The 17576-nt window shown below is 37.8% G+C and overlaps 1 protein-coding gene across 3 annotated transcripts in view; it reads right to left on the reverse strand.

Moving 5' to 3' along the window:
- The window catches only part of LOC111558514 (intraflagellar transport protein 74-like), a 215732-nt gene that overhangs the window by 10986 nt on the left and 187170 nt on the right, over positions 1-17576 (reverse strand). The gene's annotated exons all lie outside the window — the stretch shown is intronic.

Consider the following 17576-nt stretch of genomic DNA (forward strand, 5'->3'; position numbering starts at 1 on the left):
AGTCAGTAAAGAATTTCCTGACTATATTAGTCAGAACGGGCTAGGCTGAGCTCTGGTAACAAATTAACCCTGAAATTTCAATGGCTGAACACTACAAAGATCTCATGAAGTCTGATGGCCTCCTGCAGTGACTCAGCGATCTAGCTATGTCTATCTCGTGGTTCTGCTTTCTCAACAATTGCAGAAGAAGATGTCACCTAAAGATCATACAGTTGCCCGTCCGTGTTGTGGCCCAGAAGTGACACAGGCACTCGCACCCTCAACCTATTGGCCAGAACTAGTTGTACAGTGTTTCATCTGGAGCCAGGGTAGGTGGGCCAGGGTGGTTGAATTCTTGTTGTACTCACCATTTTCCCAGTATAAAAGAAATTGTGGGGACATTTACACAGATCAATCTCTTCTAACCCTTTAAAAGAAGAGAGGATCAGGAATATAGGCCTTTCTTGAACTGATTCTTTAGTTTTGTCCTATTTGATATTTATGAAACAAGCATAGCCATTAGCTTAATATAACCTGAAACTTCAATTAGATATAAAATATTTTATAGGTAATTTTTAAAATACTTTTACATTTTACTTTTAAATTTACTTTTAAATTCCATTTAGAAATGCAAAGACTAATATTAATGGAGAGACACTGATGTTGCAATGCCTCTTTAAATTTTTTTTAAATTTTTTAAATTTTATTTATTTATTTATTTGAGAAGGGGGTAGAGAGAGAGAATGAGCAGGGAGAGGGCATAGGGAGAGAGACAGAGAGAGAATCTCAAGCAGGCTCCACACTCAATGCAGAACCTGACACAGCGCTTGATCCCATGATCCTGGGATTATGACCTAAGACAAAATTGAGTCCGATGCTCAACCGACTGAGCCACCCAGGCACTCCTGAAACTTTTTCCTAGAGCCCTGGCTTCTCATCTTTGCACTGGTAACATGACTGTTTATCATTGTTGATGATTAGTTTACCAGTTATTAACTTATTATTAATGTCTATGTTGTATCCACCCAGTCAAGCTGCGAATCAAGAAGGCCTCCTGCTCCTTTGTCTCATCCTTCATATGCAAGTGATCATTAAATTCTGTCAATTCTACCTCTCCAATATCCCTCACATCCATTCATTTCCTGGCTTCTCCATTGTCACAATATCTTATTTCACATTCCTACCATCTCTCCCCTGCATTACTGTGAAAACCTCATAACTGGTTTTCCCGAATCTCATATTGTACACCTCCAATCCGCTTTCTGCCATTCACCTAGATTCTATAAATAAAGCATTGTATGTGTTTGTGTATTCAAATGTGGCCATATCATTGTTATCACTCACTAGATGAAGTCAAACACCCAGCCTAGCCATAGCAAGACATGATATGTCCTGCTGACCACTCTGGATTTATCACCACCAACCTCACCCGCTGCAGCTACTGAGATCAACTTGTTTTTTCTCTGGAACGCTCTTCTCTCATTATTGGAGAGATTCACATGCATCTCCATATGACCTCATGGCTCCCAGTTCTGACATTTCTTTTTATTCTCCAGGACTTGATTTAGCAGCAATCTCTAAACATGGGTGAGGTTTTCTTCCTTCAAGCTTTCATGCCATGTGCTAGCCCCATCAGAGCTCTTGTTGCACAAGATGGTAATTTTTCCCTTGTTGCGGGTCTCTCCAACTATATTGGAATTGTTCAAATTAGACTCCAAAGAGCACCTTTATCTGAATCATGTACAGAGCTTGTTAAAATTATAGATCCTAAGATGCCACTCTAGATCAACTGAAACAGAATGCATCATATGAGGTCCAAGGCTCCATCATTAATTACCCAGATTATTCTGAGGCCGACCAGTGTTGAAGAACCATTACTGCAGGCTATAGGTCCTTTCGGAGACAGACTGCTTTGGTCATTTTCTCCACATGCGTCTCTTTATGGCTAGCACAGTGCCTGGCATGGTAGGCAAGCAAGGATTTAATGCTAGAATTTAATATTAGTTGTATTCAAATGACTTGATGTTTTCATATTTATCACTAAACTATTTTACTAAGTGTTTCTAATTTAATCATTGTTTTCTTTATGTTTCTATTGAAGTTTTATTTCTAATATTATTTAACATGTGTGAAATTTTAAAATAAGTTCTGATTTTTTTCTTCCTAGAATTATTTTATATTTTCCTTAGCATGAAAAGGTGACTTCTAAACATATTTAGAATTTCCTTTCAAAAAGCTCCAATAAAGTTTCACTATATGGGCTTCATAGGTAACCTGTCTCCAGATGGTTCAGCTATTCCTATGTGTATTTCTAAGATTCATTTATTGGATGAATATTAAAAAGCTCTTACCACATGTCAAGCACAATGTTAGACACTGAGTATACATTGGTAAATGAGAGACATAGCCCTGCCCTTACAGAGCCTGCTTGTATTATTATTATTGGGATACAAGCAAACAAATACATGCGTTGATGGAGAAGTCATGTATATGTTGGTGCAGTACAAAATGTTAAGTTCTGGGAAAGAAATAAGTAGGGTGTTACACGGGGATAATGAGATGATGAGTGTGGGGACTTATTTAATGTCCAGTCCAGGCTTCTCTGGGGAAACAGGCAAAGCTAAAGGGTGAGTGGAATCATCTATGAGAGACGAATGCTCCAACACAGAAGGAACAGCAAGTGCAGAGCCCCTAGGGCAGGAACTTGGGTGGTCAGGAGCCTGGAGGAAGCCTGAAATGTCTGGCTTAAATCAACAATAATTGCTGATGAGTTCTATGGGGAAAAGTGGGGCAAGGTGGAATTAGGGAGAAAGGAAGGCAAGTTCTGTCTTTAATATTTATGGCATCATTTACTGCTAGCAGAAAGCCTAGGAGAGAAACAAATTGGGAGTGGAGGAGGCAACAAGAGTTTGGTTTAGGAGATGCTAAGCTTCAGATGCCTCTGAGACATGTAAGTAGAGATCTCAAGTAGGTAGTTGATTAATTCATATAATATTTAAACCACAGAGGAGGCTCACAATGGTATTAACTTTAGGAGCACTTCCATTTTCTTTATTATTATTTTCTTAGCTATCTGTGACCACTTTCACAATTCATGTAGAGATAACCTCTAAATTTACCTTTCTACCCTGCTGTGTCGTTCTGCTCTGAAGAAACTCAGAAGACAGAACAAATTTATTTAAATTCTAAAGTAATTTCATATTTGAACTGGGGTAAAATTATCATCTATATTTAACCCCAAGACATGTCTGTGAGCAAAGTATGAATAAAAGAAATTGGCCTTAGAATTCAAGAAAATATATGCATTTATTCTCAATTTATTGTTGAATAATCCTAATGTCTCTTCTTGCTGTTTTACAGACTCTAAATTGACTATAAATTTGCAATGATAGCTGTTTTACATAGGAGAGAATAAATTAGTAACTGAGCTCAAAAAGCATTTACTGAGCAAAATCTTGATGGCAATAGAGAATTTCTACTAAGGGGTTACCAAGGTATAGACACCACTGTTTTTACATATAATTTTTAGTTTGAATCTCATAAACAGTCCAAGAAGCAAGTACTATTATAGTCCCTATTTTACAAGGCAAACCGAGGCTATACAGCAATTACATCTTTCCTTAAATCTCAGGAAGTAGCAGAGAGAGGACTCAATATCGTTCACCTGACACCAAAATTTCTATTAAGAAATTTTCTATTAAAAACTATGAACCATATGAAAGAATATAGTGCATTTAAATTATTTATAATTCAGTCAAAGGAGGAGAAAGTGAGACAAGGGATGCAATTCGTTGAGTGACTGCGCCCACTCTGTCATGTCTAAGGCACAGAAGAAACCTTTCTTCCTGGTGAAACCACCTTCCTTTTCCCCTCTGCTCCACATACAAGCATATAAATAGGGAGCTGTATTGAGCGGCCTCTAGAGCCCTATGGAGGCCATAGTCTACAGAGTTGAGGCTGGAATCCCAGGTGAGGCTGATTTCTAATCCCAGGCTGGACACAGATGGAAGAACCAAAGCAGACTGCTTAGGTGTCAAGAAATTGATGCCTATGAAACTTAGGGAAATGGAGTGTTCCATGTGTATGTGCTCAAGCCTCACTCATTCAGAGTCTTTGTTGGCATTTAGGAGTAAATTTCAGTTGATACGTGTTATTTTTACCTTGACTTCCTTCCTTCCTTTCATATATAAACATTATATATATATATAATGTTTATATATATATATATAAACATTATATATATAATGTTTATATATATATATAAACATTATATATATAATGTTTCTATATTTATATATATATAATGTTTATATATATATACACACATATATATGTCTATATATATATATAGAGACATATATATATATATATGTCTCTCTCTCTCTCTCTCTCTCTATATATATATATATATGCTTGGGATTTTCTATATATATATATATATATAGAGAGAGAGAGAGAGAGAGAGAGAGAGAGAGAGAGAGAAACCACGAATGGGGGAGAGGGGCAAAGGGAAAGAGAATCTTGAACAGGCTCCATGCTTGGAGTGAACCCTATGCAGGTCTCAATTCCACGATGCTGGGATTATGATCTGAGTCAAAATTAAGAGTTCAAACACTCAACCAACTGAGCCACTCAAGTTCCTTATTCTTCATTATCCTTAATACTTTTAATGTGTTAAGACTTTGAATACAGTTTATCCTTTTCTTCACAGAGATTATTTACTTTGAAAATATAATTGTGCCTTCTATGATGGGAGGCTCATAATTTGAGAATTCAATAAGCCAGAATTTAAATTTGCCAACTCTGCAAGATTCTTATACACTCAAAAACTACCTTCTTCTAAATGAACATTCTGTGTTAGGGGTGATTGTAGGTATTCTGTAGAGTTAAGAAATAGCTTATGGTTTAAACCCTGGCATACTAAGTGCATAATTTTGAGCAAGTCACTCAACTTTTCTTTCTTTCTTTCTTTTTTCATCCAACCTTTCTGGGCCTCAGTTGCCATAGATATAAAAGGAACGTGATGGGGCACCTGAGTGACTCAGTTGGTTAAGCGTCCCACTCTTGACTTCAACACAGGTCACAATCTCGCAGTCTGTGGGATCGAGCTCCACATCAGGCTCTGTGCTGATAACATGGAGCCTGCTTGGGATTCTCTCTCCTTCTCACTCTCCCCCTCTCCCCTGCTTCTCTCTCACTCAAAATAAATAAATAAATAAATAAATAAATAAATAAATAAATACATACATAAATAAATAAAATAGATAAACTTTAAAATGAAAGTATAATAAGATCATGGTAAGGTTCGAATGATATATACACTGGAATGCTTATACCAGATAATACTGACACACAGTAAGTACTCCAGATGCTAGATCCCATTGCAATATATCCTTTTGCACTTTTCACAAAACCTTTTACCTGCAATTACTAACCTACTAGATATTCTCTTAATTCCTGGACTATATCCCCTCAATGTCCCCTATGCCACTGAAATACACAACATAATCCATAAAAAGAATATCTATTGTGTCATTTTACTAAGTCTTTGCATCTCATTTCGATGTCTCTCATTTTGACCCATTTTTTTATACATTTTATATTTTATAAAGATTATCCACCTCTATTTCCCATGGTTTCTAGGTGATTCCAACTCTGCACTGCCAACAGCATTTTCAATATATCCCTTTTTCATTTTATCCTCATAAAAACGCTTCAAGATATGTTTTATTATCCCCATCTTACAAGGAAGGCAAATACATACCCAAGGCTGTGTATTAAAAGAGTCACCACCAGGATTCAAATCAAAACTATGCTGTTCCCCAAGTTACTCAGAAAAAATAAACTAGAAATATTAGTGATGTGTTAATTTAAGGGGTGCTTGCCTTGAGTGCAATGTGATCCTAAAAGAGAAGCCCAGAGAAGGTACAATTCTATATGGAAGGCTTCGATGGGAAAGTGAGGCCTGAGTTTGTCCTGAGGGAGAAGTTTGATTAGAAAGCAGATTAACGGCAGCTTTGCCTAAGCAAGTACATAGAGCCTGAAAATAAAAAGTGGCAAATCCAGGATACCATGAAGAATACTTACTTAAACAAAAGTTGACTCTTAAACAAAAGAAGGAGATATGGATAAGTAAAAAATGGGCCAAGATGCAGAGGGTTATAAAAACTAAGTGAAGAATTTTGAAATTAGTAAAATACAACTTTTCATTTTTGATAATTTTTAACATTTTGCCCCTCTACTAGTATCATGCTTATTCTGCTTGACTTCATTACAATTCTCTTGTATCCCTCAAATTTCAGCTGAAATGTTTTCTCCTCTAGGATGTCTTCTCCAGGGGAAGTGAAGCATCCTCCTCCCATAGATCTAAGCCAGAAGAGTGTAGCACTTCTCCCATTAATACAATGATTTCTCACCTATTTGTGTCCCCCACCGAATTGTGGAAGCACTGGAAGACAGGAAATGTGTTATATGTGTTCTTGGATCCCCAGCATTCCGTCCTAATGTCTAGCACACAGCAGGTATTTAATAGATTGTCTTTCCAATGCATTGTGTATTACATGCTTTTGCTGAATCACTATAATCATACAAGAGTTTAATCCTGTGACCCTGATTCTCCAGTGTTAGCCTATCAAAATCAATAATGGGAAAACATACTTCAGTTTAAATAGATTTGACGAATGAGGCAAATATGATTTCATGCAAATCAAAAGTTATGAGGCAAAAATTTGTGAGCAATTTTTCTAATGAGGCTCATATTCATATGATTCAACAGGAGGTTTTAGAGAATTATTGTTAAACTAAACTGTTCATAACTTTTGGATTTCTTTTTCATAGGCATAGTCTGGAGCAATAATTTTAATTCACCATGGAAAAGTACACATATTTGTAATCTATAAATAAGAAGATTTTATAGCATTACAAGACTACAGTGTCCCGTATCTATTCCTTTTACTCTTTCTTGCTTAGCATACAATGTACCAAGAAAATCTAGCATTCTTTGTGGAGGAAAAAGAAAAAAGAGTAAATTTCCATGGCCTTATTTCTAACTCTGGCCTTAAGCAATGGAAGATTTTGAATGTGCCAAACAATTAAAAGTCTCCATTACATTAAATGAATTGGCCTAAATGAAATTTTATCTATCGTACCTGGTGAAATCATTGCATCGACCTTCCTGAAGAATGATCCAGTTATTAAGAAGAGATTGAGTGTGGATTCAAGTTAAATTTTATATTAATATTAAAATATATTTCCCTTTAAAATTTTGTACATTTATTAAATCATTTTTATAGGGGAAAAAGAGGATAATTTAATTGATTTCCACCATTGCTCAATGAATACCACCAGCTGCAGGCAAAATCCATTAGAAGAACATCTCTACCAGAATGAAACACAAATCCAATGAACACTTATATGCAACATTTGGAAATTCAGGCTTCAGGCTGATGAAAGTGATTCAAATGACTGCCTCTCATTAAATGTTGAGAGCAAAACAGAGCTGATATGCCACTCTAAATGAGCAACTGTTTCAACTATTATAAAGGGTAGTATAGTGAGTGTCTTACACATTTCTTTTTTTAAAAAATGAATTAACCTAATAGTTAATGGCATAACTCAACTATGAATGCATAAATTACTATATACATAACATATATTCCAAAGTAGAAGACAAATAAAGAGAAGTCATGCTGCTAAAAATAGAACTAATAAATGCCATAATTTTGCTCACAGAATCACTCCCAAGTATAAGTAAATCTAAATTCATTTTTGTTGTATTAAAATGGCATACTATTTGAGAAAAAGATTGCTATTTTTAAATCGTATGCTTATTGCATTGGTGGAAGTTATTCAACACATCTCAAAGAATAACACTTTAATTCATTTTCCATTTTGAACATTTAACCAAAAAATCCTCTGTTATCTTTTAGATCATTTCAGGAAGATTGAACTCAATTAGTCTGGGGAAAAAAGATGGATAAAAATTGGTCAGCTCATATATAAAGAGTAGTCAAAGAATCACTTAATCCCAGAGATAGTTTATAGCATGGGTTTTTCAAATAATGTATTTTTGTGTCTGTCAACAAAGAGAATTAGAAAAGAGAGTTTTTCCTAAAAGAACATGGGGAAGGAATGGAAGAGAAAGATGTAGGAGTGTTTTGACAGCTAAAGGGACGACTAAAGGGAGTGGTGAGATGAATGAGAATGAAGAAAGGAGAGAAACACTCCAAAAAGGAAAAGGATCAAACAGAGTGCTCAGAAAGTTCACCCTTCACCTCCTGGGATTCTCCCATTCTATATATGGGATACAACCATACCATATAAAGGTTTTACAATTCTCTCCATCCTGGGGACTTTGCCCTTCCCATTTTTTACTAATATTCAATAGAGTAGTTCTTACCAGTGACCCCAGCTCTCCTTGCTCCGGCAACACATACTCCTCTCTTGCCCCTTCCTACCTATAGGCAGTAATGCTCCCTCTGTGGTCAGTCCCCGATACTTCAGTAGAATTGATCATTCATTTAACCCCATCTACACCACAGTGATCTGCTCATTAACTTCTCCTTAGTTAAACCCACCAAATGTGCCTTCTCTTGACTTTCAGGACCCTTATATAGCCCAGAAACAGTTCTGTATTACACATCACATGCTTCTCCCACAGTTCTGGGGCAGTCAGAGAATTGGTTGCTCTGGAAGGGTAGAGCTAGAAACAACAGGTCTATAAACATCATCTCACCTTTTACTGACCAGGATCCACATACCTGAGAAATTTATCAGAATGATTGCAAGTAACCCCAACACCTATCATATATGTGATTGACAAAGAAGAGGATATTGCTAATAAAATACAATGGGTTATCAGTGGGTATTTAAAATAAACAAATACAAATATTACTTACAATCTTCACCCCACAAAAATGTTACAGAAATATTTCCTTTAAGGTCATTCTATGACAGTTCTCTGTTTCTTTTTTTTTTTTTTAACGTTTATTTATTTTTGAGACAGAGAGACAGAGCATGAACAGGGGAGGGGCAGAGAGAGAGGGAGACACAGAATCTGAAACAGGCTCCAGGCTCTGAGCTGTCAGCACAGAGCCTGACACGGGGCTCGAACTCACAGACCGTGAGATCATGACCTGAGCCGAAGTCGGACGCTTAACCAACCGAGCCACCCAGGCGCCCCGACAGTTCTCTGTTTCTTTCTCACAATATTACAAACTATAGAAGTTTTCTTATTTGTTTTTGTTTATGTCTGTCTCCCTCACTTCACAGAAGCTACATGACAGCCCATGTCTGCATCTTTGTTGAGTATCTCCAGTGTCAGAGCAGAGTACGTGGTACAGAGCAGTAGCCCCAAAAATAATGTTTATGAATGAGTTATTGAAAATAGGTTTTCATAAATACTTTTTAGTTTAAAATGTATTTATTTTTGAAAGAGAGAGAGAGTGAGTGTGTGAGAGGCAGAGAAAGAGGGAGAGAGTAGGGGAGGGGTAGAGAAAGAGGGAGAGAGAGAGAATTCCAAACAGGCTCTGTACTGTCAATGCAGAGTCTGATGTGGAGCTCAATCCCACGAAGTGTGAGTTTGTGACCTGAGCTGAAACCAAGAGTCAGAGGATTAACAGACTGGGTCACCCAGGCACCCCTTTTCTAGGTACTTAATAAGCCCTGTAATAAGAGCTCTCATGGAGCTCATAGCCAAGAGGAAAAACAAAAAAGTAAACAACTGCAATAGGGTGTGATAAATGTGAAGTGCCAGGTAATAAATTAAGAACTTTACATTTATTATCCCATGTCATTACACCCACCCTCCAATGAGTCATGTATTACTATTATTCCCATTGATAGATGAAGAAACATTTCCAAAGAAGAGAAGTAACTTGCCTAATTTCACATAGCTAGCAAGTAGAAAAGTTGAGACTTGAGCCTATATCTGTCATCTATGTCCCTATTCTGTTTTAAGGAAGCTCTGAGTATTCATTCATCAATTTATTCAGTTAATATTTATATAATGTTTATTTTTATACCATACACTGTTCGAGGCACTGGACATATTGCAATAACAAAAGAGAAAAAGCCTCTTCTTTCATTGAGCTGACATTCAAAGTTGCAAAGACAAACAACAAAAACAAATCAATAAGATATATAATAAAATATCTGAGCCATTGTTTTTGGAAGAAAACTAAAGCAGAGTGAGGGGATAGAAATAGTCAGCAGGTTGCTATTTTAAACTGAGTGGTCAAGGAAGACCAATCTGAAAGCTGGACGGTTGCATTATAGGGCACATTTGGGCATTTTTCTCCAGGCATTTGCAGCCCTTCCTGGGCACCAGCATGGCTCCCTGTTTCCATAGCAATTACCCTAGTCCTCCTTTTCTCACATTTGGTTCAACTGCAAGAGTTTTCTGATTTGTCTGTCTACCTCTTCTGTCCTCTGCTATCAGATTAATCTTGCCTATGAAACCAAACAGAGGCAACATTTCAGCCTCCATTTCAATCTCATCCAGGCAGCTATGCGTAAGGGTCAACTCAATGCAGTGGCCTGTTTGAGGAAGGGATGTTTGACCAAAGCCTTGACTAAAATGAGAGACCAAGCCATGAGGACATGTGATGGGAAGAGCAATTAAAAGAAAAATTCCCCTAAAACGAGTGCATGTTTGGCCGGTTGCAGGTAGAACAAGAGCAGTGTGGGAGTAAGCAAGAGGAAAGTATGAGGAAAAGGGATTGGAGACATAGCCCTTGTAAGCCTAGTATGGACTTTAAATGTTATCCTAAGTGTAAGGGAAAGCCACTGGAGTAGGAAGGTATTAATTCGCTCTCTTAGCAGGAAAAAGGTTTCACGTAAGGATAAGGAGGTAAGATTTGGCCTGAAGATAGGAGAATGAGTTGGAGTTGTCTCATGGCTAGAGTGTCCATGTAGAAGGAATCTGCAAGGTTGGACGGCATGATCAGAAATAAAATTGTTAGACTACCTAATCCTTGCTCCTGGAAAATCTCACACAAACCAGCAGCATCAGCATTACCAGAGATGTTGTTAGCAGCGTAGAGTCTCTGGCTTTTCTCCAGATCCACTAAATTATAATTTGCATTTTAAATAAGATTAGGTAAATTATAAGCATGAAAAGGGATGGTGCATAAGAGGGAATAAATAATCAGTGGTCTGGTGTTGCAAGATTCCAGGGATTAGGCAAGAATGGGAATAGAGGCCCAAGGGGCTGGAGAGTTAGGTTGGACCCAAGGGGGAGGGCTTTAAGTACCATGATTAAGAGTCTGGAACATTCTGACAAGTGAACACATTTCCAGATCACCACAACATAATAACTGCCTCACAATGACTGGGTACAACCATCTGTGAAATTCAATACTTAAAAAAAAAATTTAGAAAAATTTCTTGTATTATTTCAAATAAAATCAAGTGGATTAAAAATATGGATAGAAATGCACTGTTTTTCTTTAAACGGGGCCACATTAATGTCTAATTCAGATAAAAATTGTTATCTGGTTAAATACGGTTACTCACCCCATGTTAGTTTATATCCATCCCTCAGAAGCCCTGAAATATACTGAACAAAATGAGAAACAAAATAGCCTTTGTAGATGTACATCAGTGAGTTGTTTATTCTTTTCCTTTTTCATGTTCCAGAGGGCAGGTTAAATTGCAAATGTGTTCTTTCTAGGAATGTAAATGTGATCAATTACAGGGCTTTTCCCCTCTTTGTTTTGGTACACAGGCTGTTCCACTTTCTCTTGCTTCTTCCTAAACATGATAAATAGGAATATTCAGAATTCACCACAACTGGAGAAGGGGTCAAAATAACAGAGAAATTGACAAATCAAAAAAAAACCGACTTGAACGTTAATTTTACTGGAATAATGTTTTACAAGATGTTTTTTAGTTTTCCTTGCTTCTTTTAATATTTTTCCTTCATTGTTATTTCAGCTTGAGCTTTAAGAAGCATCAGGATGGACAGATAGACATAGTAGATACCCAAGGGCCTGAGAGCTGCCCAGAGGGAAAGTATGAAATGAAGGGCACTGTAAAAACAGAGAGCTTCAGTCAGGCCTTGTAGACTTCAGAGATAGATGACATCAAGAACTTGGCAGAAATTCAGTGTGCAGGGACAGAAGTTCACTAAGGGAAGAGAGTGGAAGGTGGAGAGGTAATTGGGAGCCGGACCAGGAAAGGCCTTACATATGTGATGAAGAGGCTGTGTTTACCTTGACCCCTGAGCCATATGTATCTCTTCTTCTACCCCCTCCATCCAAGTCATGATCAATCCTCATCGACAATAGCTTCCTAAATGACTATATCACTTTCATCTTTGCCCTATCCTAAGGCCCCCAATTTAATCCATTCTTCACAGGGTAGATAGAGGGTAAATCTTGTCACTCTCCTGCTAACAGTCCTTCACAGACTTCCCAGTGCACTACAAATGAAGCCTGAATTCCTTAGTACTTGGTCCAAAAATCTACACACTGGGGCTACCACTCTCCTTCTTTCTTATACAGTGGCCTCTGATTCCTCCAATGTGTCAAATTGTTTCCTATTTCAGAGCATTTGCATCAAAAATTCTCTCTGCTGACATGTCATCCTCTATTCCATCCCAAGATTTCTAGCTCCCCTCTGTCAACATAACATCTCCTCAAGAGACACCTTTCCTGATTGTTCCATTTAAAGTAGCCATGTTCCATTTAAAGTAGCCACAGTCTAAATTTTCTATAATATCACCTTATTTGTTTCCTTCATGTGTTAACCCAATTTACACTCTTTATGTTTACTTGCTTGTTATCTTTCTCCCCGTGTTAGTTTTCTGTTGCTGCAGAACAAACTTAGCAACTGCAAACAACACACGGTTGTTATCTCACAGTTTCTGTGACTTAGTAGTCCAGGCAGGCTTAGCTCCATCCTCTGCTAGGCTGCAATTAAGCACGTCAGCCGGGACTGGGACTACATCTGGAGGCTTGATTCAGTTTCACTTCCAAGTTCACTTAGGCTGTTGGCAGAATTCATTTCCTTGTGACTGTAAGACTGAATGAGTCGCAACTTCTTGCTGTCACCTATAGACGATTCCTTGCCATGTGAGCCTCCTAACATGGCCCCTTCCATCTTCAAATTCAGCAAGGGAGGAAGTCTCTAAAATAAGTCTGCTAGCAAGATGGAGTTTTTCATAACATGATCACAGGAGTACCATCCTATCACCTTTTCATATTCCATTGGCTAGAAGCAAGTCACAGGTCCTACTTACACTCAAGTGGAGGTAATTATAAAAGGATGTGAACACCAGGAGGTGGGAATAATGGGTGCCATCTTAAAGTCTGTCTTCCATATTCTGTCCTTTGGTCCCCAATGATTTATATCCATTCCACATGCAAAATACATTCATCTCCCTACCAAGGTTCCTATTATAGCATCCTATCATGGCATCCTAACATAATGTCAGTTCAAAGGCCAACATCTCCTCATCTAAATCAGGTCCAAGTGAGGATGACAATCCTAGGTATAATTCATGAAGTGCAGCTTCTGAGACACTATTTCTCTACACCTATGGATCTGTGAAACTAAAAGGCAAGTTACTCCAATACTGCCTCCAACTGCCTCCAATACTGCCTCCAATACTGCCTCCAATACTCTCCAGTTAGAATCTTTGTTCTGTGAATGTGGAGATTAAGCCAATCTTATTCTCTGCTGTATCTTCGAATGAGCTCTATACCTAACTCACTATAGATGTTTAATAAATACTGCTTAATAATGAATATATAATCAAAATCTCAGCAAGCACACAGATCCTGGTCCTGAGGTTTGATAAGAACCCAGACCAGAGAATGAAGCTTGAATCTGAGAGTAAATTAGAACTAGAACTAGAGAGAGGGAGAGAGGAAGAGAGAAAGACAGACAGGTAACAGGACTGGAATATATGATCAGAACAAGACCAGTAACAAAGTGGATGCCACTGAACGAGGTTCTTATGTTATTTCATTAATCCATTTAATAAGCATTTATATGGCTCTACTACAATGCTAAAAATGGTGGTATCAGAGATATGATAGAAAACAAGATACAGTCCCTGCCTTGAAATAATTTACCGTCTAGTGGGAGAGACTCGATACAAAATGATAAATGCTGAAATAAATAAACAGAAAGTTAATGAAATACATGGGAAGAATAACTACTTTTTCATGGAGGGATATCAGAGAGTCATCTGAGGGGTAAATGCCCTCTAAATAGTCTTGAAGGTTACGTAAGAGTTACGTAACAGCTAACTCAACAATTGCTCCCTGGATTATGCAGGAAAGGGGGAAAAAATTTTGTCCCAGGAAGAAAAGAAAAATGCATGTTAAAATCCCAGCAGTGAAAGAGAGTGTGGCACATTCAGGAAACTAAAAGAAGGGCTCTATAGTAAAATGAGGAAAAGTGTCAAAAGATAAGGCTAGGCATTTTATAAAAGGGGACCAGATCATGACATGAAATTTGTACTTTATTTTGAGCACAGTGGAGAGGCATTATAGTGTTTCAAATAAGGAGATTAAAAAAATCCAACTTATGCTTTAGAAAGCACTCTGAGTTCAGTGTAGATAACCAACTGGAATGGGAAACACATAAAGACAGCGACTAGCTCGGAGAAAGCTGTTGCTGGAATGTAAGTATGACATGAAGGAGGCTGGAAAGGTAGAGTCAAAAAACACAGAGGAAACAGGTGAGCCACACTGGGGGAGTAGATGGATAGAAGAAGTTAGCAATCATTTGCATGCTGAGGAGGGGAGTGAAACAGTAAGGATATGAGGATGAGTTCTAGGTACCTGTCTTTGAAAAGTGGGTAGAGAGTGATACCATTTGCTGAGGTAGCCAATAAAGCAAGAGAAGAGGTTGGGTGCTGGATAGGATGGGGCTAAGTCAAGCTGGAATATTTTAGTTTTGAGTTGTCTCTGGGAATTCCAAGTGGAGAGGACTGGAAGGCAGTTGGATATACCTGGCTCTAGAGCTCAAGAGAAAGACCTCACTCAAGCTTTCTGACGTCCTTCTTCCTATCTCTCCAGGTGAGGGAAAAGATTAGCCACAAAGTCTAGGTACTAAGGAATGACTGTAATGGAAAAATGAGACATGCACACTGCCTGCTACGTAATGCAGAGGGACTTAGAGACAAGAAATCCAGCAAATAGTTTCCTAAATATTTCTACACATTATAGTAGGTAGCTCATCAGTTTAAGACTTCTACTCAAACATGGAAAATTGTGTTTATCTCTGCTCTCAATGGAAATAATATTAAAATATAAATACTGTTTTTTGAAAAAAAAAAGTATAAATCCTAACGACAAAGAGAAAATGAGCGGGAATGAAAGTGAAAAAATGTCAACAAGTGTTAACATGCAGAAAGGAAATAGTGGGGTAGCTAACCTAGTGGGTAAAAGGAAATTGAAACCTAGGCCTTTACAGCTGGAGCCAATACTAAAAAGCAGGTTTTCCCCTACAGATTACTGGAGATTTGGAACTTGAGACACTAGGCATATTGACTGGCCATAGTGAGGGATGGAGCTGGAAATTAGTTGAAAAAAATCTGTACATGGAATAATCAGACATCCTTCTTCCTATTCCCTCAACCTCGTCCTGCACAGCCAAGTTCATGGCTCTTTGTAACTTTTCCAGAAAACCAGATGTTTAGTCTCTGAGAAACTGATCCTTAGGGACTCTGGAATGGAGGGACCAAGAACAATAGAATATGATAGTGCTGAAGTGAAAAAGGAGGATGAAGTGAAAACATACATTTCCAAATAGTAATTTCTTATAAACTTTCCAGCATTATTTCATTTTGAAGTAACATAGAGGTAATAATTCAATAAAAATTTAAATTTGCCTAATAAGAGACTACCAAATCATTAAAGAATCCTTCCTCTGGTAATGTTTTGTCTTATTTTTATTTATTTATTTGCTTATTTTTGAGAGAGAGAGACCAAGCACATGAGTATGAGCAGGGGAGGGCTGAGAGAGAAGGGGAGAGAGAATCCCAAGCAGGCTCCATGCCCACTGCGAGCCTGGAAGGACTCAATCTCACTACCATGAGATCATGTCCTGAGCTGAAACCAAGAGTCAGATGCTTAACCAAATGAGCCACCCAGGTGCCCCAAGGTAATGTTTTACTTATTTATTTTTTTATGAAGGAAGAAATAGGCAAAACTATTCAGATCTTGAGACACCAACACACCTTAGGACAATGTTCTTCACTTTGCTTGTGATGTAAGGGAAAGAAAACAGGACACCAACTTTGGAATCAACATCTCTACAACATGGTCTCCTGCCTGATTCTTTTAGGACTAGGAGTATCGGTAATAACAAAAATATCAGCAGAGACTTGAGTCCCTGGAAAATTTGGATGGATCTTCTCAAGTTCCTCATCCCTCCAGTAGAGGATTCTTCCAGTGAAAGGATGTGGGCAGTTCCTTAAATGTGAAGATGTTGGAAGATTAGTACAGAAGAACCCAATCCTGCTCTTCCATAAGGGCTCCAATTATCTGCCCTCAGTTGTTAGAGTCCCTGCTGCATCACCTCTCCTGGGTTCCCTCCTGTAAGACATGGGGAGTGCTCCTGCATTGCCTAGTGATTCCAAAGCCTGCCATACCCCTATTTTCCCAACACTAACTCAGAGACCTGAAGTATGAGAAACACCTCTTTGTCTTTACCCTACTAGCTGGAATCTCTGGGTGGAACCTACTAACCTATCCAAATCCAATTGTTTCACCCCATTGTTTCTCCTCTCCTAACCCAAATCAGCAACCCTGCAACAGTGAAATTCTTCTCTAGTATCATGAGACAGAGTTGAACATCTGCTGCTGGTTCTGTGACCCTGAACGATTCAACCACTGTTCTTATACCTTCCTGCTGACTTCAGAGACTTGAAAGAAAACCCTCATTTTTCATAATGGAGAATTCTAACTCCTGTCCTTGGATGAAGTCTTCTTTTCTTTTTGTTTAAATGCTTTTTTTTTGTTTGTTTGTCTTCTTTTTAATCACTTCCCAATTGTTTCTTCATCTCTCCACTTAGATTTTTCTTTGGTCCCATTGTTTTCCTTTACCTCAACTGATCCTAGTGACAGTTCATTTTAGCTTCTTCCTTCTTCCTAATCACATGCTTCTGAAATTATATGTTCATGAAAACACACACACACACACACACACACACACACACACACACACAGAAGTGCTCATTCCCGGATGGCAGTTTCACTGTTACCATAGAGACATATCAGTTTCCTATCAAGTGAGGGAGATGAATCATGACTCATGAATATTTATTTCATTTTATATTTGATTATTCCATTTTTAACATCTGCAGCAAAAATGGATATTTTGTTTTCAATATCTTTTCAGTTCAACTTTTTTCTTTTAAAGGTAGCACTTTATTCTCATTCAAAAAAAAATGCAGTGAAACTGTCTAATGCTATTTGGGCCATTATCATATGAGTTAGTTTCTAAATAAGTTGATAAAGGTTTAATGTGTATAAATTTTGATGTACCACAGAGTATTGTTTTACATTGCATATTTGTTAACCAATATGCTCACCTGCAGAATTATACAGTATTATTAAGGGCTCTTCTAATTAATCACAAGT

Source organism: Felis catus, chromosome F2, assembly GCF_018350175.1.
Source record: "Felis catus isolate Fca126 chromosome F2, F.catus_Fca126_mat1.0, whole genome shotgun sequence".
Classification (NCBI taxonomy): domain Eukaryota; kingdom Metazoa; phylum Chordata; class Mammalia; order Carnivora; family Felidae; genus Felis; species Felis catus.